This window comes from Triturus cristatus, chromosome 8, assembly GCF_964204655.1.
Source record: "Triturus cristatus chromosome 8, aTriCri1.1, whole genome shotgun sequence".
Classification (NCBI taxonomy): Eukaryota; Metazoa; Chordata; class Amphibia; order Caudata; family Salamandridae; genus Triturus; species Triturus cristatus.
In genome coordinates this window covers 775882392-775909153 of record NC_140591.1, presented here as the reverse complement: position 1 = coordinate 775909153, position 26762 = coordinate 775882392, and the positions used below count along the sequence as shown (strand labels likewise).

The 26762-nt window shown below is 46.7% G+C and overlaps 1 protein-coding gene across 3 annotated transcripts in view; it reads right to left on the bottom strand.

The window, feature by feature from the left end:
* The window catches only part of ATP11A (ATPase phospholipid transporting 11A), a 791426-nt gene that overhangs the window by 481386 nt on the left and 283278 nt on the right, over nucleotides 1-26762 (bottom strand). The window lies entirely within an intron of this gene.

Below are 26762 nucleotides of genomic sequence, written 5' to 3'. Positions count from 1 at the left end.
AGATTGTAAACTGTGGAAGTCTGATCGGAAGGCAAAGATCCAGACAGGAGATGGTAAAGCTAAGAAAAGCTTTATTATAACATGAAAGAACTCCAGCCACTGATCAAATGGTCGATCCTCCAACTGCCCTTACTCGTAATCTAGTATCCCTTTCACAAGATGCATTCCAAGAAAGAACACATATGGGATGGCCCAATACACCAAAGAAGGGATGAAGGACATACCAATATAATACAAAACAGACATACGATGCCCAGCACCACACACACCCCTCCCTAACCCCATAACAAAATCAAACACCTAAACATTATACATTAAGATAGTTTTACAACACAATTAAGATTCCAGATGCGGCCATCCTCCACCTTAATTGCTCCTTTGAACACTTTGATAACTCTCAATGGTTTACTGAAATGAGAAAGAGCATTACCTAGATTCCTGGGTAATTTTATTTTCACCACATCCCCCACCTCAACCCCAAGAGATTTGACTGACTTGAATAGATCATATCTCATCTTCCTTTGCTCTTTATTATGAAGTTCTATCATCATTCCGTCCTTTAACTGTTCATCCAAATTAGACAGATCTTTACCATACACGCGCACCCAAGGGTGACACAATTTGGTATGGGGAACCTGGTTCCTGAATTGTACAAATGGACTAATTCCAGTGGTAGAGTGAAGTGTGTACCTATACTCTACCACTATACATCTTACCATCTCAATCCAACTCACTTCCCTCTGTTTAGCTATTTGAATTGCTTCCTTAAGTATCCTGTTAAATTTTTCAACCATTCCATTTGTTTCTGGGTGATACAATGCAAATGTTTTGTGTAAAATTCCTCTAGAATCTAAAAACTCTCCCATTGCTTTTATGTAAATTTCACCTTAGTAACCGTCAAAATGCTTTTGTGGTTGCCTTCACACGCAAACACTTCAGACAAAAACTTTATAACTGATGCTGTAGTAATCTCAGCTGTTGACATGACTTCAGACCATCGGGAAAGTGTGTTCATCAGGACCCACACATACTTGGATGTAAAGCCACAGCTAATAGGTCCCATAATATCCAAATCAACATCTCCCCACACTTCTTTTGGAATCTCTCTTATTACCATGGGGGAAGTTCTAACTTTAATGGTCGTATTAGACAATTTACATTCCTCACAATCTCTAATCATCCTTGCCACCATAAGATCCATCCCAGGCCACCAATAAGTTTGTCTCAGCCTTTCCTTTGTTTTACTCATTACTTGATGTCCCTCATGAGCCAAACTTTCCAAACGATCCTTAATACTAATGGGAGGAATCCATTTGCAACCTCTCAGCACAGTACTATTGTGAACAGACAATTCCTGTGAAAAGCTGACGTAGCCCATCAAATTTTCATCATGAGAACACAAACCATTTGCTAAAACAATACTTTCTCTCACAGTCTTCAACTTCACATCCTCATTTAATCCTTCCAGCCACTCACTTTCTGACACGCAACCACCGCTCACCACACATTCTTTAACCTAATCCTCAACCCACTAAGCACCATCACTTTCTCCTGCACCTTCAACTTCACTAGTTAATCTTGATAAACAGTCTACCAATTTATTCTCACATCTTGGAACATATTTCACTACAAACTTAAAACCTTGCAAACCCGCAATCCATTGACAAATATGATAAGAGACACAGTCCAAACTCTTCTTTCCAAAAATCTCTTGGAATAGTTTATGATCCAATTGCACTACAAAACGCACACAGCATACAAATTGCCTGAATTTTCTGAGAGCCCAAAAGACAGCAAGAGCCTCTTTCTCAATAGTAGAGTATAGCATCTCTGCTCCTCTTAGAGCATGGGAGGCAAAAGCTATTGTGACTTCCTCTTCATGTTGCATTTGCTTCAGGACTAAACCTAAACCCTTATCACATGGGTCAGTAAAGACACAGCATGGCAATCCTGGATGGAAACTTAAGTGATTTTGCTGACAACAAAGCAGATTTAATATCATTAAATCATTCTGACAAGACCCCGTCCACTCAAACGGAGTTCCTTTTTTGAGCAACTCTCTGATGCAACATGAGCTTTTAGCAAGATTTAGCACACATCTGGCATAAAATTCAGCCATCCCTAAGAAAGATTGAACTTCTTCCTTCTTGTTGTCTTTAGATTTTATACCAAATTCAGATATTGCATGCTATAAGTAAGTTAGGTCCGGACAACAGAATTTACAATTCTCACTTTTCAGAGTGATCCCTTTTGTGTGGAAAACACACAATACATCTTTCACTTTATGTAAATGTTCCTCTACTGTTTCAGTGAAAATGAGGACATCGTCCAGAAAGAACTTAACCTTCTTAATGCCACCAAGTAACTGTGTCATTAGTCTTTGAGAGACAGAGGACAGTGAACACAGTTCGAACGGCATCCTATTAAACCTCTAAACTACAAATGGAGTTATATTGGAAGTCATAATTTTGGATTCTTCACACAATTCGACCTGGTGGTGTGCAGAACTTATATCCAATATAGTAAAATACTTGGCTTTCCACAATAAACTGATTATTTCCGTAATATTGGGTAAGGGAAATATGTCTTCAATAACCTCCTTATTCAAATACCTGAGATCTGTATAAATCCTGATGTCCCCGGAACATTCCGTAGCCACCACCACTGGAGCAATCCACTGCGACTCTTCAACAGCTTCTATATTACTATCTGCCTGTACCATTTTAAATTCATAATGCACTTTTCCTTGTAGACTAAAATGAATGTTTCATACCTTGTAAGAGACATGCAATGCATCCTTCTTAAGACGTACACATTTTTGTACCCTTTAACACAACCAACGTTTGAATCAACATCCTCTGAGAATTTTTTTAACCAATATATCTTTCAATATGTCAACTTTGAGAATTTGCACTGAGGAACTGCCTTTGGATGCAGATACATTCTCAACAACTTTTGGTGTGGCCAGCTAAAAATATATCACCTGTTACTGGCATATACATTTTCCCTGATGTTTTGTTCCCTCTAAAAGATATATCCACATCAAAGTAACCTACTAATTCTATGTTTTTTCACCATAATTGTAGGGAGGAACATCTGGGTCATGTAATGCAACTTTTCCCTGATAATATGTAGAAAACTGATTCTGAAACTAGTGATAACTGTGCTCCAGAATCCATCATCGTGGATATACTTATGGCATTTAGTTCCACCACATCAGTTGGATACGCACAGCCAACATTTGGAACACAATTCACATCATGGACTATTTGTAGAATAAAGTTAGAATCATCTTCAACGTCAACTTAGGTTTTTCTGTAGATTTGCAACACTTAGCAAAGTGTCCTTTTTTGCCACATATGTTACACACAAAGTGTAGGGCTTGACAATCTTTCAGGTTGACCAAGTGATTAGTGGACACACACCTGTAACACAACAGCTTTCCTTTGGTCACAGTTTGATTCTGTTTTTTAGACTTAACATTTTGAGAATACACAGAAGTAGGAGATTCTTTGTACTTCTGTAACTCCTTGATACATGACACTGAATGCCCTACTTGTTGAGCTATCATTAGTACCTCAGTAAGACTTGGATCACTTTTAGACCACAGTTCCTGTCTAATCTTAACACATTTGCACTCAAGTCTTAACTGATCACGTATTCGTTCTTCAACACACTCACCAAAACTGCATGAAGCTGCCAATTTACGGAGAGCAGTAACATAACCTTCAATCAGTTCGTCATCACCATGTTTACATTCACCAAAATAGAATCTTTGAAATATAATCAAAATTTTGGACAAAAATTGTTAATCTAATTTTAACAATGTACTCTCTAATTCACTGAGAGATGCATTCCGCTCTCCTGCCTCCTCAGAATCAATATTTGGTAATGTTTCTAGAATTTCCTGCCCATCAGCACCAAGTTAATGCATCAATAATTAAGTGCTGTTTTCGGGAGATAAATTAGTTCCACAGACTCTGTTAAAACAACTTTTTGCGCTTCGGTCAAGGAAGCCGAGGGTCTCCTGGTGTTGTCAAGGAAAAAAGCAGTAGAGCGATATGTTGCATTGCATGATATATGAAACAAATCCACTCAACAAAATGAAAATTTCACTTAATATATCACCGGCACCAGGAAATAGTACCTGAATCCAGCTAAAGGGTAAAGAAATAAGGTTAATGTAAATAACATTTAACATTGAACAAAGCTGTACTCAGTAGCATAAATTAAACGTTGTAGTCCCATTTCTATGTTCAAATAAATTACTCCAATGTTGACAGTCTTCTTATCTTCATAAATGAATATAAGGATATGACGTTGAATCTTAGCAGAAACAAAGCTTTTACTCAAGTAGCAGACGAGGAGCAGGCTGGAGCAAAGAGCAGTGCAAGCTTTAATCTTGCTGTGGATAGATACTGCAGGCTTTGCACTGCAAGGAGGACAAGAAGGGAACAGTACGGCAAGTCACTTCCTCGAGCCCAAGACTTGCAGAAATCTAATACAAGATCCCTGACACCGGGGCGTTTATCCAGTTGTTTAGAACGTGTGGAATGCAGCACGAGAAAGACAGGGCAAGCCGGTAAAAAAGGGTAAGAGCACTCACAAGCGTAACAGAGAATTGTTAAAGGCTCCCAATTGAAGCCCCGGCACATGAAATTTAATAAGAGGAAGGCTCCCAAAGGAATTTAATAATATATATATATATATATATATTTTTTTTTTTAAAGAGTTTAATATAGCGCGAACTAGACCCAAGGAAATCAGGTATCAGAGCGCTTTACATGAGCACGAGTTTCATTACAGATGGACACATTCATTTTTCTTTTTTTAGGTCTCGCCTGAGCCAGCACATGTGTTGCTCTGCGAGACAGTTAGTAAGTGGGTTTTGAAAGTGCTACCACAGGCTTTTTCTGACTTCAAGCTTGCGGTTACATGCGCGTGCACGCCATCTGTCTTTCCTCTGGCACGGGTCATTAAGTGCATTGCTATGGCGATCACTTTCGCTGCCGCGTCACTTTCACGGCCGCGCGGCCAATGCTTGTGATGAATACAGGCCCCAGCTAGGCCCGCAGGACACAAGGGTTCGCTCTCCTGTAATGGAATCTATAAGGAAGTTGGCACGGAAACTGCAAAGTACAAAGACAGCATTTATTAACCCTTAAGGGTGGTCCTACAATCCACACAACACTCTTCAGTATTGCATAGAGTAGCACAAAGAACTTGCGTACACAGTCTCCTTTTATACACAACAGAGGGGCTCATAAGTGGGTGGATACAACATGAGGCTGAAGAACATTACCATTTATGGTCATTTTCGATACTGAATCAATATGTGGGCGGAGCTAACACACTCCTTGAGCCCGCGAAAACATGGTCAAGCAAGGCTAACTGATAACAGATGCGGTCAAGTCTGGGCATGTGCCAGATGGACAAAGGAACTATTTATAGACTGTTACTAGGCAGATTACAAGAGCAACTAACACAGAGGTTGGACTCTTCTCGTGGGGAACACGTGGAAGCATGACAATACAAAATGGAGTCCGAACTTCGGTCAACATAACAGAGAAAACATGATCTATAAGAGGGGAATTAATGTCTTTAGTAGATGCTTAATCACATCGTTGTTTCACTTTACAACAGACGACCCTTTCAGCATTTACTGAAGACATCCGGCTTGTTAGAATAATCATCATATATATCAATTATCATCATCTCTTCTACTTCCTTAGCTAAACGTTTCTGATAAGTGACATTGGCAATAGCTTTCTTATCGGGGATACAAAATGATACACATAATGAGCAGAGTAAAGGACCACACTGAACGCAGATACAGCATGAAAACAGAACCGCTACAATAATGCAGAGACCAGTTAGAACCTTCCATCCCCAGGCAGTAATTAACGCCCAAAACCATCCAGAAAAGGACCAAGTGCCGTTTTCCGTATGGATCTCAGCTGCAATCTTATGCAGTTTATTGATGGCATTATAAACCGATGGCGTATGATCAGGAATAAACACACAACAGCTACTTCCAATAATTTTACATGCTCCTCCTCTGTCAGCTAGCATAACATCTAATACCATACGATTCTGCAATGCAACAATTCTAGTGATCTGTAATTCCTCCGTAAGATTCCCAAGAGCAGCAGCAGTCTGATTCGTCACAGCTTCTACCACTCTTGTTAATCTTCGGATCTTCCTACTGTTCAGGGCAGCTCCAACAAAGAAAAACAGTCCCAAGTTAAAATCAATATACTGTTGCAGACTGGTGTCAGTCTGATCTACATCATCAATTGATAAAGTACGTTTATACCTATTTACAGTCACATTATTTAATAATTTCAAATCCTTATGATAAGATGCGGGAGCTAAGAATACTGGAGGTAATAGAAATGATACATAGCATACCCCAGACCACCCAGCCGGCAGACGGTAATAACCTTTATTTCCACACAAAAAGTACGTATTATGGGAGGCTAAGAAGGTACTATTGTTCAACCCATCAATATTCAAAACAGTAATGCAATCACTAACCCCAACAGGAATAAAACCCACACTCTGGACACACAGGTCCGCTTGAGCTTGTGCTACTTGAATTACAAACTTGTCCTTTCCCACAGTGTCTCTTGTGTTCGTAAAGATGTAGGGAATGGATTCATTGTCTGGTCGGTACTCTTCCCACTCCCAAATTGTCCCATTCGCTTGTGGATACCCATTTTTGTCTTGATGGCATTCTTTATTGAGTCTGAAGAGCAATCGTCCCACTGTTGGTTTCCGAGTAGCAAAAAGCAAGGTATACCATGCTCTACAAGAGCCATTATGAGAGAAAGGAAGTGGTATAAATGGCGTTCCTCCTTTCTTCTGATGAGCTGGCATCATCCCACATATCCAACAGTTCGTAGCATTCGTAGCAACGTGGGTATGATGCAGCATCTGGATGAAAGTGTTATTCAAGTAAGATTGTCGATGCTTCAATTCTTGATACGGTAATGTATAAAAGTAGTGCTCCTCAGGCACCGGAGTTGTCAACACAAGAATCTTCCGAGCGGGAGTTACATCCTCCACGAACCATGTGGTTATCCCAACAATGGCTACTGTCAACATGAACCCTAATGCGCAAAGTATTTTCTTTTTCTCCATATCAAAGCAAAAATAAAACCCAATATCTTCCTGAAACTAGAAGTCTGTCAGAACTCTTCCCCTTGGGCAGCGGTTGATTTCTTCACCAGCGGGCCAAGACGGGTGTCACTACACTAATGCAGGGCTGATCCCCCCCCCTTGCCTCATCGGCTCTCCGTTTCACTAACCCAAGGGCCGTTCTGACAGTATGTCCCGGTACTGGAAAACTCACTTCCTTGGTCGAAGATGATATCGCCTTCCTCCAGGAGTCGCGTGGTCCGGAAAGAGCTCCTCAGTGGCGTTGGGCTCCGCAGCACGGCCTGTCTCTGCAGCCAAAACTTCTCGTTGATCGGTCAGCACGGCAGGTTCCACCAATCCGGGCGGCACCTTCCTACAGTGCAGAGAGTGGATCCAATTCTTTCGGTTGGAGACTCGCACAGCCGTCCTCGTTGCGAGGAGGACCTGCTCAGGGCCCACCCATCTCGGTTCCAAGCTGTTCGTCCTGTCGAAAACTTTCACCATGACATGGTCACCAGGCCGGAGACCATGTCCTTCACCGGTAGACCGATCAGGGAGCGCCTCTCGGACCTGTTGATGAATAGAAACCAAGTTATCCGTTAACTGTGCCAGATAATCGTTCATCATTACACAAGGTACATCATACACAGCCTTAGGTTTTGGTGGACCCCAAATATTCATTGGGCGTCCAAAAACAATTTCGTAAGGTGTAAGGCCAGTTCGAGAGTGTGGTACCGATCTAATTGACAATAACGCCAGTGGCAGAGCGTCTGGCCAAGTCAAAGACGTCGAAGCTTGAATTTTGGCGATCTTAAGCTTCAGTGTACCATTATACTTCTCAACTAGGCCTGCAGACTGAGGGTGAAACACGGCGTGGAACTTCTGAGTGATGCCTAGACCCTTCAAGACATACTTTATAACGTCCGCTACAAAGTGAGGGCCATTATCGCTCCACAGAAGTCTACAAACACCATATCGGGGGAAAAACTCCTTCAGCAGCAGCTTCGCAGTAGTCATCGCAGTATTGTCTTTCGTAGGGTACGCTTCAACCCATTTGCTGAAAGCGCAGACCACTACTAGAACATACTTCAGATTATTACAGCGCTCAAGCTGGATGTAATCCATCTGCAGAACCTCAAAGGGTGCAGTGGGTGTCACAAATCCTCCTGCTGGAGTTCGAGTACCCTTTCCTGGGTTGTACCTCAGGCAGATCATACAGGTCTGCACCACCCTCTTCGCTGTGCTAGCAATCTCTGGATGCTCCCAGACTTGGGTAAGCAATTTCACAATTGCGGAAGCTCCAACATGTGCTAGCCCATGTGCCATCTGAACCATAGGCTGTACAAAAGCCGTGGGTAATTTCCATCTATCCATCTGCTTATTTCTCCAGCAACCCTCATCATCCAATTCTCCCTCAGTAGCCCATTGTTACCGCTCTTTGTCAGAAGCGGTCCTTTGCATTTCTCGCACTTCCTCCTTCGCATCATGCCATCTTTCCACCTGTGACTTCACTACATACACGGCAGTAGTACCGGGCTGCATCGCAGTTTCCCGTGCTACTCGATCTGCCAACGCATTCCCTTCTCCAACTTTGTCAACTACTTTCCTATGGGCGCTACACTTAACGATAGCAATTTTCTTTGGGTACGTCAATGCGGTTAAAAGATTGTGAACTAACTCTCCATGCATTATCTGTACTCCATGTGACGTTAAAAACCCTCTCTCCTTCCAGAGTAGGCCGAAGTCATGCGCTACTCCGAAGGTATAGCGGCTATCTGTATAAACATTCACACATAGTCCTGTACTGAGCTCACATGCTCGTGTTAATGCTATCAGTTCCGCTGCTTGGGCTGATTTCTGTGGTATGCGTGCTGTCTCCACTATCGTTTGTAATGTGGTAATTGCATACGCTGCTGAAGCCGTACCATCTGGTAGCTTCAGACAGGATCCATCCACCCACAGTTCTCCATCTACATCTGGAAAGGGCGTATCCTGGAGATCAATACGACCCTTTGTTTGTTCCTCAGTCACGAGAATACAATCATGCGCTTTCCGCGCCTCAGGCTGGGTTTCGGGGTATGGCAACAATGTTGCCGGGTTTAACGTTACGCACCTTTTTAACGTAATATGAGGAGCCAGAAGTGTCAACTCATATCCCGTTAAACGGGCGCTGGTCAAATGCTGCGTCTTCGTTTGATTGAGTAGGGCATCGACAGCATGGGGGACTAATACCAACAACTTATGAGATAACACAATTACCTCACTTTGGCGTATTGACACAGCTGTCGCCGCAACCGAGCGAAAACACCCTGGTAATGCTCGGGCAACAGGATCAAGTACAGCCGAAAAATATGCACATGGGCGCTGCTTATCGCCGTGCATCTGCACTAAAACTGACAATGCACATCCATCTTTCTCATGCACATACAACGAAAAGGGTTTTGCATAATCAGGGGTTCCTAACACTGGTGCTGAACAAAGGGCCTGTCGTAGTTGCTGAAAAGCAGTATCACACTCATCTGACCAAGGGATTGGGACAGGCGTGTCCTTTGTCAAAAGGGCTAACAATGGCTTAGCTGTGTGCGAAAACCCCAATATCCACTGTCTGCAAAAAGAAACAAGGCCCAAAAATGCACGCACATCCTTCTGTGTGGATGGTCTCGGTGTATCCAAAATTACTTGGATACGATCCGGTGTGAGTGCACGTCCCTCCTTAGACAAAAGGTGACCCAAATACGTCACCTTTGGTCTACAGAATTGCAATTTCTTCCTAGATACCTTATGATTGTGGGACGCTAAAAAGGAAAGTAAGGATAACGTACTTTTTTCACACAACTCCAGGGTGTCAGCCGCCAGCAAGATGTCATCGACATATTGAATGAGGGCGACCCCCTCGAGCAGAGCAAAAGAATCCAATTGTCGTTTCAAAGCCTGACTGTAGATGCTAGGGCTTTCTGTATAGCCCTGGGGAATCCTACAGAAACGATAAGATCGATTATTTAATGTAAACCCAAAAAGATATCGGCTATCAGGGTGAATGGGAATGGAAAAGAAGGCATTCTTCAAATCAATCACTGAGAACATGGTCGCCGTAGGCGGGACCAAGGTAAGCAACGTCGTGATATCGGAAACCACTGAGTATTGAGGTATCACGATCTTGTTCACTTCTCTCAAATCAATTATGAACCGATAAACTCTGGCATCCGTATCCTTTTTCAGTATAGGAAGAATCGGACTGTTACAAATGTTGTAGGGGACTTCCTCGACTACCCCAACCGTTATCAAATCCTGCACTATCTGTATGAGAGCCTCCTCACCCTCCTGGGAAATACGGTACTGTGGGAGGCGAGGTAACACCGCCCCCTCCTGGACGCTGATGTGGACCGGTGGAATCACCATTTGTCCTACATCAGTATCCGAAGTTGCCCACAAAGCACGAGGGAGGGTAGCTAACAGCGCATCCTCTGACATCGTACACATCCGTTCTGATCGGGGGTAATTGTCATTCAATATTACCCGTACACCAGCAGGGGAGCAACGGATCGTAGCCCTAAAATGCTTTAACATATCAAGACCCATAATGTTGTCCGGTGTGTACGGGGCAAGCAGAAACGGACAGGGTGCAGAAAAAGAATCAACCTTAAACATGAGGGGCTGTGAAAGAGGGCTTCGGGAGAGTGTACCATCGAACCCTACCGATGTGACCATTAAGCCGGATGGGGGAGCCCCCGGAACCAATTGCTTAGATAGCGCACTACGTGTCGCTCCTGTATCCACTAGGAACTGATCAGTAGAGCCCAAAACCTCAGCCGATACATAAGGGCCCTTCTGATCGACCGGCACCTCAACTGATTCTAACCCCCATCCAACGCAATCCTATGCATGCTGAGAGTCATGGTACCCCGACCGGTCAATTCCTGATGCTTGATACTGATGCTGGCGATCGAAAACATTTGATCTATCTCGGTGCTGCCCAGCAGAGTCAAAACGAGCCTGCTCGTTAGAATTCCCTCGAAAGTTCGAGAAACTCCCTCTACCTCGCGGGCCACCAGAGGTATGCCCCTGACGCGATGCATGCAACACCGGGCAGTCCCTAGCCCAATGACCCGATTGCTTACAATACGCACATTGGTTCCTATTTAAATCAGATCGGCCCAAGGGAGGACCATAAGATCCTCCCCTACCTCTATTACTACCCCGTCGGGGCGGGCCATAGACTTGTGCCAACATCACCTTTGTTTTCAAATCTTTCGATTTCTTTTCCTCCTGGCCCTTTGCTTCTTGCTCCTGACGCTCATAATACTGGGCGATAGTCAGGAGGGCCGTCGGTGTAGCGGAGGACCAAGAACTCTCGCTCGCTTTTAGACGGGCCGCAACTGCCGGCAGCAGATTAGCCACATATTTATCCGCAAAAAGGTGGCGACCCGTATCGTCAGTAAGCGACTGGCCACTAAAATCATGAAACGTCTCCTCAAAGCGCGTAAAAAAGTCCGCAACTGACTCGTCAACTTTCTGTTTACATGCAGCTAACATATTCCAGTCAATCTTTTTAGGGGGGATAATTGTCTTCAACTTAGTCACAATAGCAGCAGGGAGATCTAAAATACTCTGGGGCGGTTTCTGCGCAGGCTTCCGCTCCCTATCCTCATCTTCCAATTCAGACCATCGAGCCTTAAAAGTGGCAACATCATCTACCTTCCGCACAGATCGCCACATGTCTGGTGGTAGAATAAGCCCAAAGAACAAATCTATGTCTGCTAAAGTCATGACGCAAGAATTCAAGGCCCCCTCGACTTCTTCATAAAAGGCCGCTGGATTCTTGCGGGGGTCAGGCAGCGCATTCTTTAATGCCATCACATCAGCTCTATGCCACGGAGTATAAACCCAATTATACACAAAATATCCCTTAGCATCGGCGGAGGTAATGTCCGAGCTAGTCCCCGCTCCTTTAGGAGGAACATACAAAGGCGCCGCCTCGCGCATTGGCTTAGCATGCACTAGATCGCTCTTATCTGATTGAGAGGTGGATGAGTGGCCTTCTGCAGTACACGAATCCGACTGCGTCTCCTCCCCTGCTCGTTGGCGCGCTTTTTCTCTATGGGCCAGCACCGCGTCCCGCAAGGCGAATAGCCGCCGAGCCGTATCAGGAGCCTTAGAGGGAGAAAAAACACCATCATGCAATGCTTTGGCATCCGATGTCACTTCTTCAGGCTCAAAGACACTAGAATATTTCCGAAAAGCAGCAATCACTTCCTCAGCGAAATGGTTCAAAAAATACAATCTCTCTCTATCCTGCCACGACCCCCAAGTATGGAACAATTCATCCACGGACACCTTACCCTTAAGTGCACGGAAGGAAATTTGCCGAAGCTCAGCCATATGCTCAGCCGATAACATGGACCGCGTATCTACTTTACCCGGACCCGGGACAGAATCTTGTGGCCTCGGAGCAGATGCGCCAACATAAGGGGGCGGAGAGCGATCTAGTAAATAAAAATCATCATCAAGATTATTAAGGACAGGATAAAGTGGCTGCCGAACAGCGTATTGACCCGAAACTTGTAGCCTACGCTCCTTCTCTTGCCTGTCCGTCTGCTCTCTGTCCTCCCGACGCTTCGCTTCCTGTGCTCGCACATGATCATTCTTCCGTTGTTCTTTATCAAACAGCGCTTTCTCACGCTTCTCTCGCTCACGCACCTCCTTCACCCACAACCGCACACACTCAAACATATCCTGACGAGCACGCCGCTTACACATACACTGCTCCACATACTCAATCTTACGTATATCAAACGATCCATACAAAGGCCATCGTAACTCAGGATCCTTTTTTGTATATTTCCTCCATACTGTGCTGTACATTATGGAAGAAAGACCATGCTTCACATACATATCCCTATTAGGAGTCCCCTCTGGGGGAGCTGGAGCAGATTCCTCGAGGTTCAACCGGTTTCCGAAACAGCAGCACCCCTTACGGAGTGCGCTGAAAGCAGGCATGCTCAGAAATAATGCAAAATATGCAATATTATAGAAAAATGGCACTTAATCGTTGCGCCGTTCAAAGTTACACAGCTCCGGAGAAATCTCTCCACATTACCTGCCTATATGTGTTGCAACGCATATATATTCACAAAGACAAATTCAAAATATGACTAGTCATCACAAATCAAACTCAAATAGCCAGATCAGGCTTCAAAAACTCGGAGCAAGTACCGTACACCGGTTCTTACCAATCAAGAGTCCAGATTCCAACTGCCAAGCTCCACAATCGCCCAAACGGCTTTCACGGCAAGACCGACAGAAGAGGTCTCAGTCGAGGACCGGCGCCACCCAGACGGTCAGCTCGGAAGGGAAGGAAGAAAATCCTCGGGATGCCAGGGCTAAGACGCCGCGGGCAGTGATCACGTCCCCGGTCAAATTCCTCACCTTCGTCGCGACCAGTCCTTCGGGCATCCGAGTCGCCGATGAGCCCCACGTGACGGGCGCCAATTGATGAATACAGGCCCCAGCTAGGCCCGCAGGACACAAGGGTTCGCTCTCCTGTAATGGAATCTATAAGGAAGTTGGCACGGAAACTGCAAAGTACAAAGACAGCATTTATTAACCCTTAAGGGTGGTCCTACAATCCACACAACACTCTTCAGTATTGCATAGAGTAGCACAAAGAACTTGCGTACACAGTCTCCTTTTATACACAACAGAGGGGCTCATAAGTGGGTGGATACAACATGAGGCTGAAGAACATTACCATTTATGGTCATTTTCGATACTGAATCAATATGTGGGCGGAGCTAACACACTCCTTGAGCCCGCGAAAACATGGTCAAGCAAGGCTAACTGATAACAGATGCGGTCAAGTCTGGGCATGTGCCAGATGGACAAAGGAACTATTTATAGACTGTTACTAGGCAGATTACAAGAGCAACTAACACAGAGGTTGGACTCTTCTCGTGGGGAACACGTGGAAGCATGACAATACAAAATGGAGTCCGAACTTCGGTCAACATAACAGAGAAAACATGATCTATAAGAGGGGAATTAATGTCTTTAGTAAATGCTTAATCACATCGTTGTTTCACTTTACAACACTTGTTTTAGGATGAACCTATACAGAGCTTGTTTTTTCGCATTCACAGTTCCTGCGCAGTTTCTCGCTTACCCGCTGCCGCTCTTTCCTTTTATGAATATCGTTGATCTGCTCTGTATGCGAGTGCTACCCGTCCGTGTTGCCTTTGCTCCCGCCCCCTCCCTCATCTCTCCCTTTTCTGGGCACATGATGATTTTTTGTTTGTTTATTTAAAAGAAATTTGTTGAAAAACAATAGAAGACGTTCCAGCGTTCTCACTGATCTCCTATTTCCACAGTGTGTCTCCCACCTCCACAGTGTGAGGACAGCAGCTGCCGGAGGTCTCTCGTGCTCCTCATCTCAGCATGCTGTCGCAGCCTTATTTCTTAGAGCAGGGTCACTCAGCTTTTCTATACTCGCTGCACAGGCCTGTTGTTCTTCCTTCTGGCATGTGTCATGCTTCCGCCCTCTGCCTTTCGGTTTCGTTCTTACTCCCCCTTTCTCTTTATTTAACACCATACATTTTCAACTACGAAAAACTACTTTCTGTCCTGTTTCCTCAGTGCTGGGGGCTCCAGTGTTGTGGTAATTGTATATTGTATATTTCACATTAGATTTTTTTTTCCGTTCCACCCTCTGTGCTTGACTTATCTCGGCGAATCAAGTCCAGCTTGCGATGTTCCCAGGGGGAAAAGAACATCAGCCCTGTCAAAAGCACTGCATTAGGAGACTTTGTATTGCCAGTTAATCTGACATGTTGTAAACGTTTGTTTAACTTGATCCTTTATGCATTAATACCTGAGGTATGTGACTTCTTTTTAATTTTGCAAAGAATGTATGCACACAAGAGAGGCAGACTGAGCCTTGGCTATGTGATGCGGCATGCCTGACCTCTTTAATCTTACAGCAACCTCAGTGCAGACCAAAATCTTGTTTTAAGAGGGGACCTCACCCTCATGCTCCAGAGGCATCCTGCAGAAAGATGCCCTCTTGACACATAGCGGCCAGTGCATTCCTCTCTAACTGGATTAGTATGGTTGCTTTTAAGCAACTCTTTTCCCCCCAGGTGATTCGTTAGGTAAACAAATACAGATAAATGTCTTATTTGCCAAGGCGGATTAAACAAACCCCTGAGAACCTTGCTAATTTCTATTAAGGTTGAGAACAGACCAGAAGATGTGTTCCCATTGCCCTGTGAGTACCCTTTTCAACCAGCATGGTAACCCTGGTTTGATCAGCTTTTAACTATTGTATACCACGCTTCGGTGCATATGTAAATGAACATACTGCTTTATGGAGAATGGTGGTGGTGGTGTAACTTTAGGGACTGGTAAAGAAAGACAAGGGTGCGAAAATTAACAGATGCTTGCGATCATCTAAAGATATGTTTTCTCGATCATGTGATAGTTTAACCTTCAATGTGAGCTATACCACCCACGCAGTAGTCCATAAAGTGCTCAAGAAAGCTCAATATGGCATATTTGACTCTTGTAAGACAGCTACAACATAGAGCAAGGACGGCTTTGGCACTGGTGGCACCCAGTGCGATAATCTTTGTTGACAGTCGCCTCCAAAAACACTGCTCCTCCACAAATTCATTCACTATCATGCTCCACCAGTTACCCCATCTCGCCATGTCTCCTCCCTCATATGCATTTTATTTGTTTTATAGCGCTCCTCATACCAGTGTAGGGTGTCGTATCACTTTGCATCGCACACACATCATACAGAGCAAATAATTCACAAGTGTGTAAATTATTTGTTTTATATTGAATAATGTCTTTTGTGTGCTTTTATGGCCTTTTGAGCCAAAATAAAGCTGAATTGGTTTGTGTAAATAAGTCTATAGCAAATGCACATTTTAAGAGTGTTTTGTCTGGAGAAGCACACATTCAGGATTTAACACATACCATGATGTTTGGCTCTACCAAGGAGAATGCATATCTACCCAAATAAACCCTTTTAGCAACATTAAGATAATAAAATACTAAGGGAAAAAAACATAGCTTTCGAACCATAGCATGCAGTTTGCATACAGCTGTTTGATAACAGTTCATAGCTTACTGTGCTGTATTCAGGTTATAACTTATCAGCTGGAAGTAACAAAAGGATCTCTGTTACAAAAACAGTAACCTTCTGAGCGATCCACATGTAATACAGTTCAGTAATTTTCATGGTACACGTCCTTTGCAGCAGACATATTAACTCTGTGTGCTACTTTGTCATGAGTGGAAACGGCCAATAAACTAAACTCCGATCTCTCCCCAGCAGTAGCAGTCATAATTAGAGTTATCTTAAAATTGTTATTGTTGCCTGAAAACTGCTGAATACAAAGAACTCTGCAGCATGTGCTTTTTTAAACCTGTGTTATTTCTAAACACAGATCAGCACCAGGTGTAGATGCACCGGTCGCACCTCCTTAAAGCCGGCACTCACACAAAGTTGACAACTCCACCCTCAAATAATGTTCTAAGTAAATCAGACCATTTCCATATAGCTACTACTTATAAAGGGTACACAGTGTGCAGTATTGTATTGCTCTTCAATTCATGGTGGTACAGCAAACAGGATAATGTGCTACATGGCTAAACACTTATAAGGTCCCAAAGGCGAGACCTATTGGCTATGCCAATGCTTGTTTTATTAGGCAGGGGGAGATTAAGTGATTTGCCCAGACTCACAGGATGTTGAGCATCGTTGCCGAGAATCAAACGTGGTTCCCCACCTTCGAGGTCAACCGCTCTAACCCTAAGGCTACATACTCTCCCATATTGAGGCAAGAAATTCTCAAAACAGTATCTCATAGTTGAAATATGCACAGTGTTGAAGTTCCTTCACGGGATGGGGTATCACATTCTTGTTACCAAGTGTGGAAGTGCGATCGGATGGTAAAGATCCAGATGAGAGATGTTAAAAGCGAAGAAAAGCTTTAGTATAACATGAAGAAACTTCAGCCACTGGTCAAAGGATTGATCCTCCAACCTCCCTCACTCACAATCCATCATCCCTTTCACAAGATGCATTCCAAAAAAGAATACATATGGAATAGCCCAAAACACTAAAGGGGGTGAGGGACATACCAATATAACACAATATAGACATACAATGCCTAATAGCACATATACAAATCCTGCTGGATTGGTATTTGTATTGTCAGTCTGGTGACTCATGCGGTGACTACTTTCCTCACTTGTGTGGTTACCTTGACAGTGCGTTGGTGTTGGATATTTATTTACCTGGATGTACTGCTCAGCAACTGTTTGTCATTGTGGCTTGCTAACAACTGTCCTACGTTAATGCAAATTTCACTAGGTCAACTCAGCCTTACATTCTCCCGAGGACGCTAAAATGAGTACCACTAGGTTGGAAAACAAACATCTGTCACTTCAGCGCCTAAACACCCTCACGGGTGATTAGCCACACTATACTAATTCAGGTACATAGATAGAAAATACTAATCTGGGTTAACACAAATGCATGTTAGAAGTACACAATATAATTCTGGTAGACTCTACATAGCTGCCAAGTTTACAAACGCTTATGTGCGACATTTCAATGGTTAAGTGTACTTTAAAAAAAAAAAATTTGATTTGATTTTTTTAATAAAATTTTTATTTGCATAGACAAAAAAAGACATACACATCAACAATGCAAGCATGGATCATGTCATCATTATGCATATATAGTGATGAACAAAATACAAAAATCACTTCCCCACAAATCCAACAAAAATACAAAAAACATCAAATTATAAGACTACCACAAAGCCATTCACCCATCATACCTAAGCGATATCTTAAAAGTCGCATTGAAATGTTAGCGCATCCTCCCTCCATTCTCCCAGACCGCCGCCCCGTGTCGCCCACCACATTGCCTCATGGCGCCTAACTCGTGTCATTCTGCTCTGCGTCCGCCACCCTATTCTGAAGGAATTATCTCAGGGGCTCCCATATGTCCTTTGGTCTAGACACTGAGGGCAACTCTTCTGCGTAAGTCTCCATATTACCTTTGCAGTAGACCATGTCTTTAATACAGTGGTCTACTTTTGGGTTGCGTCTGCCGCACCACGTGATGGCCACTCTTTGCTACGCCATGAGTTGCGCGAGGCGTACGACTCTATCGCATACTCCCTTTGCCTGCGGAACGCACGACCACAAACAGGCAGACCAGCTGGGAACACTGCAGTTCGACACCCGCCATGACCTTTATGTCACTCACAACAAGCGTCCAAAAAAGAGTCACCTTTCGACATCCCCAGGCAAGGTGCAGAAAGTCAGCATCATCCTGGCCACAACGCGCACAGCAACTAGATTCACGCAACCCAATTCTGTGTAGGTGTGCCGGCGTGTAGTACACCTGATGTATGTATTTAAAATGTATGATCCGCAAGTTCCCATTCATGACAAGTGAGCCTGTTATATACATATACTTCCAATCTTTCAATCTTTCTCCAATATCGGAACAGACAAACAGGCATTCCAACTCTCCCAGCTTCTGTCAGGCTGACCTATACACTCTTCCCTTATTAGCCTGTATAATCTGGAGACCAACTTTTTATTAGTGGCGGTAGTGAGCACGTATTGTAGGGACAACAGAGTAGGAGGCTCCAGAGAGTAGATGTCGTAATGTGCCCTAAAGGCGTGTCTGAGTCTGTGCAGCACGAATCGAAACAACAACGTGGGATTACTTATATATTGTAAAGTGTCCGGTGTGATAAACATCCCCCCTGGATAGAGATCCCGCATCAGCTGGAAACCCGCCTCATGAAGTAGTCGCATCGACGGCATCTCCTGGGTGACCGATAGTTCCCCGTGGTGTTCTATATGCATGGATGGTGCATATGTAGGTAATTTAGGTGCCAGACGCCCAATCTCCTGCCAAACAGCTAACGTCGTGTCCACCGCATTAATTTCTGTACTCGGAATGCCACGCGTCCGGTGTGTGATCATACTGCGTAATGGTACCCCACCCACCCCCTCCAGCCCGGGGTTTTGGAAGGTCACGGCTCCCACGAATCCTGATACTCTGACCACAACACCCAATGGATCGCATCCCTCCTTTCACACCGGCCGGGTGCGCCCCCTAGCGCGGAGGCGGAGTGTAATCTCACCAGGTTAGACACAGCAGGATTGCATGCGCAACGACGTCCCCGACCCGCCCCCAGTTTTCATCCCCACGGCGTATACTAACACGACCTACCTCGGCGCACGTAACCTGGCACACACTTCACGGTTTGTGGTTTCCCCCTCCCTAGTTCTGTCTCTGTTAAATGATTATTTCAGAAGAAAAACCTAATAAAAACGAGATCTAAGTCACCCTGTGTCGTTACCGCTGCCCCCCCCTGACGCGGCCGGCCCCACATGGGGTTGTAGGCGGCTTGCTGTGTATTTTGCCCCGCCCCCCTACATGCCACCTAGCACTGTTACTTTGGCCCTGCCGGCCCGAAGGGATGTAGGCAGTGGTTGAGCTGTACGACTGATGATACCAATAAAGATCTTGTTTGTTCAAAAAAAAAAATACTGCGTAATGGTACTGGGCTGGCGTCTCCCTTCTCTACCACGACATGTGGAGTAAACGCGTGCGGTCTCACCCAATAATACACATACCGGGACTGCGCACTAAGATAATAGACATAGAAGTCAGGTGCCCCGAGCCCGCCTTTATCATAATCACTAGTGAGAACAGACCAACTCACCTGGGCATGTTTGCCTCCCCAAACCAATCGAGTAGGGTCCCACGGAAGGTGTTAAAAAACTTTTTCGACAACACAATCGGGATGTTCGCGAATAAATACAAAAACCGCGGCAAGTCTATCATCTTGAGTAAGGCGATACGATCCGCCAAAGAGAGCGGTAGCGCTACCCATAAATCCACCTGTTGGTCCAGCTTGGTATATGCCCGCCCATAATTCTCACGTATAACTCTTTCGGGGTCTCTGTGGATCCAGACTCCAAGATATTTAACTGGGTCTACGGACCACATCAATGGATATTCCATATCAGGTTGAGTCGTGGATTCCGTTAAAGGTATAACCACAGATTTTTCCCAGTTCACAACCAGTCCCGACAGTAAGCCGAATCAACATACTCTCGCAGAAGCTGAGCTAGATACCGTGAGGGCTCACGAACAAAGAGCACCATGTCGTCCACGTATAGCGAAATGGCAACTGGGCGATAGTTAAAGTTTAGCGCCGTTTCCCTATGCCTCTGTCTAATAACACACGCCAGTGGTTCCAGTACAATCGCAAAGAGTAGCGGCGACAGCGGGCAGCCCTGTCGCGTGCCCCACTTAATATCAAATGGGTCCGATGTCAAACCGCCAACACGCACTCTAGCGGATCGATCTACATATAGCACCCTGACCCATTGTATAAAAATAGGCGGAAATCCCATATGTTGAAGAATAAAAAACATATATTTCCACTCCACTGAATCAAAAGCGTTGGCTGCGTCTAGCAAGACCGCCGTGGCAGACATGCGCGGCTCCAATACATGAAACATGGAGAAGATAGTCCGCAAATTGTGCGACGTAGATCGGTCTGGTATAAAACCCGATTGGTCCGGTAGAACCAGGCAAGACATCAGGGGCTGTAACTTAACGGCCATTATCTTAGCCAATATTTTGGCGTCGATATTGATCAATGAGAGGGATCTATAAGAATCGCAATTATCTGGGGGCTTGTCTTTCTTGAGAAGCGTTATAATCAGCGCCTGCCGAAGTGATGGCGGTAGTGTTCCCGCATCATGCGCCTCCGCATACACTTCCAACAAATACGGGGTGACCATATCTGCATATGTCTTATAAAATTCGACCGTAAGGCCATCTGGCCCCGGCGCCTTCCCATTGGGTAGAGCCATAATAGCAACTTTGATATCTTCCGCGTCGATCGGCAAGCTCAGATATGTCCTGTGGTCATCTGACAGCCAGGCGCACGCCACGTCCTCTAAGTAGCTGTCCATCGCAGCTGCTGTCGCCTCACCTCTAGATGTGTATAAATCCGCGTAAAAGGCGCGAATCAGATAAGCCAGCACTTGCTGTATTTTCTTAGGGGAATTGAGACCCCTCACGTTCCACATCAAGAGTCTGTATCTCTCACCCATAAGGCAGCCGAGCACTGCATGATAGATAACCAAGCGGTTGGTGTGATCCAAGACAGGAGGGCGGATTTAGAGACATCAACATCTAACATAATATAACTCAGCTCTCATTCCAAACGACAAAAAGACAACAAATACAAAATAATACCTTTCCCATTCGCCCCTCCCTCCACCCCCCACCCACTCCAACTTCCCAATTAGGTCAAGACCATCTCCTACCCCCCTCCCGCACATTTAAACCAACATCCATACAACTTGTCAAATGGGGAACTCCCGATCAGGGGGAGGGAACAGCGCGAACACTCACTCTGTGGTGAGATTGCCTGACTTAAACCGTGCGGCACACCTGTGTGCCATCAACCATAATGTCAACAGCGTTCAAGACGCTGAGCAAGTATCTACCGAAAACTACATGCAAACACTTAAAGAAGAAAAGGGGGAATACACTCCGATCTTTACCCTTCAGCAAAAATCCAGATCTAACACCACCCGCAGCCCCGACACAAGCCACCCCCGACTATCAAAAGTTCAATGGCTACATCATCAATGTGTGTCCCAAAGATTCGGTGAAGTTGACGGGCTCCCCAGCTCGCCCTGTCGGGGTTTAGCCTTGCAGATATGCTTCGAGAACTTCAAGGCGGACTTCGAGTCCATAAAGAAATGCGCCTGGCCCTCATGAGAGACTTTCAATTTAGCCGGGTACAACATAGCATATGGAACAGAGGCACTCTGAAATAATTTCTTCAATGGCACAAACTCCCTGCGCGCCGCCTGCACCGAGGGAGTGTAATCTGGAAAAAAGGACAGGTTATCACCCTTGTAGTTTATCGGACTCCTAGCCCTGGCCTCACGTAAAATTGCATCTCTGTCAGCATAGTTCAGTAGGCGTGCCAGTATCGGTCGAGGTGGTGCGCCCGGCTTAGGTCTAGGGCCCAGAGTTCGATGCGCTCTCTCCACAATCATTACAGAGGGCAGCACAGGACCAAATAGTTCATGCAGCAATCCATCTACAAAATTTCCATTTTGGAAATGGCGGTGGACTCCGGCAGGCCAATTATACGATGGTTATTGCGCCTGGATCGCGCCTCCAAATCCTCGTTCTTCGCTTTGATGACCTCCAATACCTTTTCCATTTGTATAATCTGGGTCCAGGATTCCGCCTGCGAGTCCTGAGTATCCGATAGTCTGTTCTCCAAGACATCCAGCCTGTGCTCATGAGTGTTCACCTTCTTCTTCACAGCATCTAGGCTGGTCGCAAGGGCATCTATTTTACTCTCTATGGATTTCATCACTGAGCGCAGTTCGAGCAGGATAGTCCTGGTGTCATCCTCCGAGTCCTCCACTACCTCCGACGCACCCTGTGTCAATGGCTGGTCTCCCACTGCTTCATTGGCACCCATATTGCGTTTATTTTCAAACTGAAGCTTCGGCTGCTTAGGGTCAGATTTCCCCATAGTGAAAGAGTATGCAGGCTGATTGCAGAGTTCACCTTTAGTAGTACCGCACCTCGTGCTCAGATCACAGGTATCCGGAACTGCAATTTTCGCAAATCAGCAAACCAACGGATCGGCAAGGGGTTAGTACACACAGCAGTCGAGCTGTTACAACCGATAGTGGGTGTGTGTCCCCTAAGATGATTCAAAGGGTCAGCAAGCTAGCAGAGTCTCAGGCCACCGCTAGTAGATGTGTCCACACAGACGTCCCTAGGCCGCCCCTAAACTCCTGAGGTCACTACAATATATTCTTCAGGTCCACGGCCAGATTCAGTTGGCGCCAGCACCGCATACCCACTCCGTCTGCCAGGGGCCCATCTTTACTGCGCCACCTGTCCTGCGCCGTGTGATCCTCCGTTCAGCAGTACAGCTCCATTCTCTCCGGGAGTTCCAATCTCACGCCAGCACCCCTGTGTGTGCTCGAGGTTCTTGAGAAGCCCCCACCCCACGGTCTAGGGGCACCAGCCGAGCCCCACACACCCCCGTCCGCTAGGGTAGGCCGGGCCGTGAGTCAGGGCTGCAGTCTCGTACAACCTCTCCCAGGAGCACCAAGCTGACACAATCCCCCCGCTAGTTAAGCAGCAACAGACCCCCCCCACACAGCGCCCAGGCCGGTGAGCCCGCCCTGGCCCCCCCCAAAAACGCCCGTGTTAGAGGACAAAACAACAGTCGTTCATGCGAGGCCACGCAGCCCAACCCGCCCCCAGCACTGCGCAGAGCGCCCGACCCACTCACCGAACCTCCGTCGATGCCACCGGCGTCCTGGGCTCCGTGTCAAGTCGGATCCGTAATTAGCCCACAGCGAGGCTTCTCTAGCGCACAGGCGGCGTGATCAGGCCTCCGGTGCACTCTCCTTGGCAGCAGTCCCTCCAGCCACGATATTCACAGCGGCAACACGGGGGCCCAGCACCGATGCCTGCAAGTGACCCGACAGGGCCGGCAATTCAGTTATAGAAGGTACCGGCGCTCCAGCACCACGCGCCGCGTACCCACTGTGTCACAGCGGCCTTCTCTCCTCTCTCAGCCGCAGGCGTCTACCATCCTGCCAGCGGTCGATCGGCGAGTCGGGCACGGCACTGGAAGGGTTCCGCCGGGCAAAAATACTTCAAAAGCTCATCGTTCGCCGCAGATGGGAGTCACAATCCCTGCATGCAATTTTCGGCACCTCAGGTGTGCCGAAACGATGGTATTTGCCGAATGTTCGGTCTGGCTGACGGAGCTCCCTCAGAAGGCAGCCATTCCGCCTCACGCCGTAGCCACGCCCCCAATGGTTCAGTGTACTTATGAATGACATTCACCTGCCAAATGTGTAACTCTTCTTTGTGAATACATTCTGTCACGGTCTGGGACTTTGTAGCACTATAATAAAGTTGTCACTATTCCCTACTGCGCCAATAAGGAGTCAAATCCATTTGTCTCTGGTTTCACACAAAAAATCAATTAGAAATTGTGCAGGGGGGCTGTGGAGGCAAAAGCTTAGCCTGCTTAGACAACATTTAAGTCTCAGTACTATACAATATGCAAAAACTAAGTTTAACAGACCAGTGTCCTTTTGTTGTAGATTTGTAGCACATATTATTGGCAATGTTGCTCTTTCCACTGGGTGCCTTTTGCAAGCATGGCAAGTCATTTTTGATGCCTGTGTGTGTACCACACTGCTTGCATTATATTAAATACATGCATTCAATTTCTGTCTGGCACAACCCCTGGTATTTTGTCCCTTAGAAAAAATATAGTTCAATAAAGAAAAACATGTCTCTAGTTGTTAGTACTATATAAACTCAAAAGGTAGCCTAGTGGATTAATGCACATGCTGTAGGGATGAGTGAACTGCAGTGCAGAGAGCTAGTGACTCACCTGACTACAGTGTGTCAAAAGAAGTGCATCTCTGCTGGAAAGTGTGTCTACCAGGATAAGTTTCAGTGCACCGGTTTTCCAAGCTGCTCAAGAGGGCTGGAGGGCTGCAGGAGCAGGCAGTACGGATTAGGCTCAGAAGGGTCGAGGATGGTCAAGTCCTGAGCTGTCGGCAGGGGCGGCTCCGCCACTAGGGCGGAGGAGTGTCGCCCCACTGCTTTCTTGTAGTGCGGGAAGCAGAAACATAAAATGGTAATAACTTCAAGTTATTACCATTTTATATTTGATTGCGGGAGGGACGGTAGGCGGGGCTGCTCTGCAACCAGAGCAGGGGAGGAGTGGTGTGCCTGCCCACTCCAGAGTGCGCAAAGACTGTTTGGTCAGCCCCCTGGGGCCGCCCAAACCAGTCATGCGCACTCTGCCCTTCTGCATGGAGAAGATGGCCTCCCCATAAGCCGCTGGCTGGGCGGCGTCCCGACCAATCACAATGCTGCTTGCAGTGTTGTGATTGGCCTAGGGGAGGGAGCCTGGCTGCCTGTTTTCTATTCCAGAGCAGGCACAGTGAAGATGCGGGACCTGGCCGGCGGAAAGGAAAGTTTAATTTCTTTTTTTTAATAATTATTTTTAAATGAACTCCCATCCCCTCCCCGTGCGACCCCCCTCCCCGTGCAAACCCCCTCCCCATGCAACCCTCCCTCAGCCGCGCCACCCCCATTCCTGCGCCACCCCCTTCCCGTGTGACCCCCCTTCCTGCATTAACCCCCTTCCCACGTTGACCCCCCGCCCCATATTGACCCCCCTCCCCACGTTGACCCCCCTCCCCATGTTGGCCCCCTCCCCACGTTGACCCCCCAACTCCCCGCGTGACACCCCCCCAACTCCCCGTGCAACAGCCCCAACTCCCCACACGACACACCCCACAACTCCCTGCGTGACTCCCCACCACATCCCCACGCGACTACCCACCACCTCCCCGTATGACGCCCCCCACCACCACCCCGCAAGACGACGCCCACCACCACCCCGCACGATGACGCCCCACCACCACCTCACGCGCGACGCCGCCCCATCACCACCACCTCACGCGCGACGCCGCCCCACCACCACCACCACAACCACCACCACCTCACGCGCTACGCCGCCCCCCACCACCACCACCCCGCGTGACGCCACCCCACCACCACCCCGCGTGACGCCGCCGCCCCCCTCCCGCCGCCGCCGGCCCCCCCTCCCACCACCACCATCACCTCCCCGCGCGACCCCCTCCCTGCACGGACACCCCTCCCTCCGTGCATGGACCTCCCTCCCTCCCTCCCTGCACGGACACCCCTCCCTCCCTGCACGGACACCCCCACCCTTTAGCCATGCCGGCAGCGACTGGCTGTCAGAGAGCTCATGTATGTATGACTTTCAGAGCTAGCTAGTAATGGTGCTCTTAACAGTGATTTCAACATGGCCCGTGCCAGCCAGACCTGCCGGAGAGGAATTCCTCCAGACCTGCACACGTGCCAGATACAACTATGTTATAGTTGCTGCTAAAAACAGAATACGATTGGTGAAATCCAGGGGGTAGGTGTTATGCGGGGAGAAATTTGCTCTCCTTGGCAAACATCCTGCATCCATCACGAGTCCAGGAATCCAGTCCCTAATGGTGAGGCATCACTTGCCTGAGCGAACAAAGTACAAGCACAACAATCCAGAGCTAGTCTGGAGCTGCCAGCATCGGCATGCAATGCCGTTTCAGGAACAACAGGAGAAACTGAATCCCATGGTAGGCTGGGGCTGATGCTTGATAATGTGGTTTTATTGTCCTGGGGCCCTGTCACTGAATGGCACTGCCCTCCGCCACATCCTAGAGCTGAGCCTGGCCACAGCAGATTTATTTTATTGTTTTGCAAAAGCTGCACCCCTGCATGTAAATAAGTAATTGGGTATCAACAAATTGGCAGTCTGAGATGCCATCATAGCAACGAGTGAGGCCTACTGGGCAGCAACTAAGTAAATTGCCTATGGCTGGCAGGGGCAGTGCACAGCCAGCACAAGGATGCCTGGGCTACTTTGAATTATCCTTGCAGCTGCGTCCCATCGCACCCAAGTGTCAAGGAGCTCTAA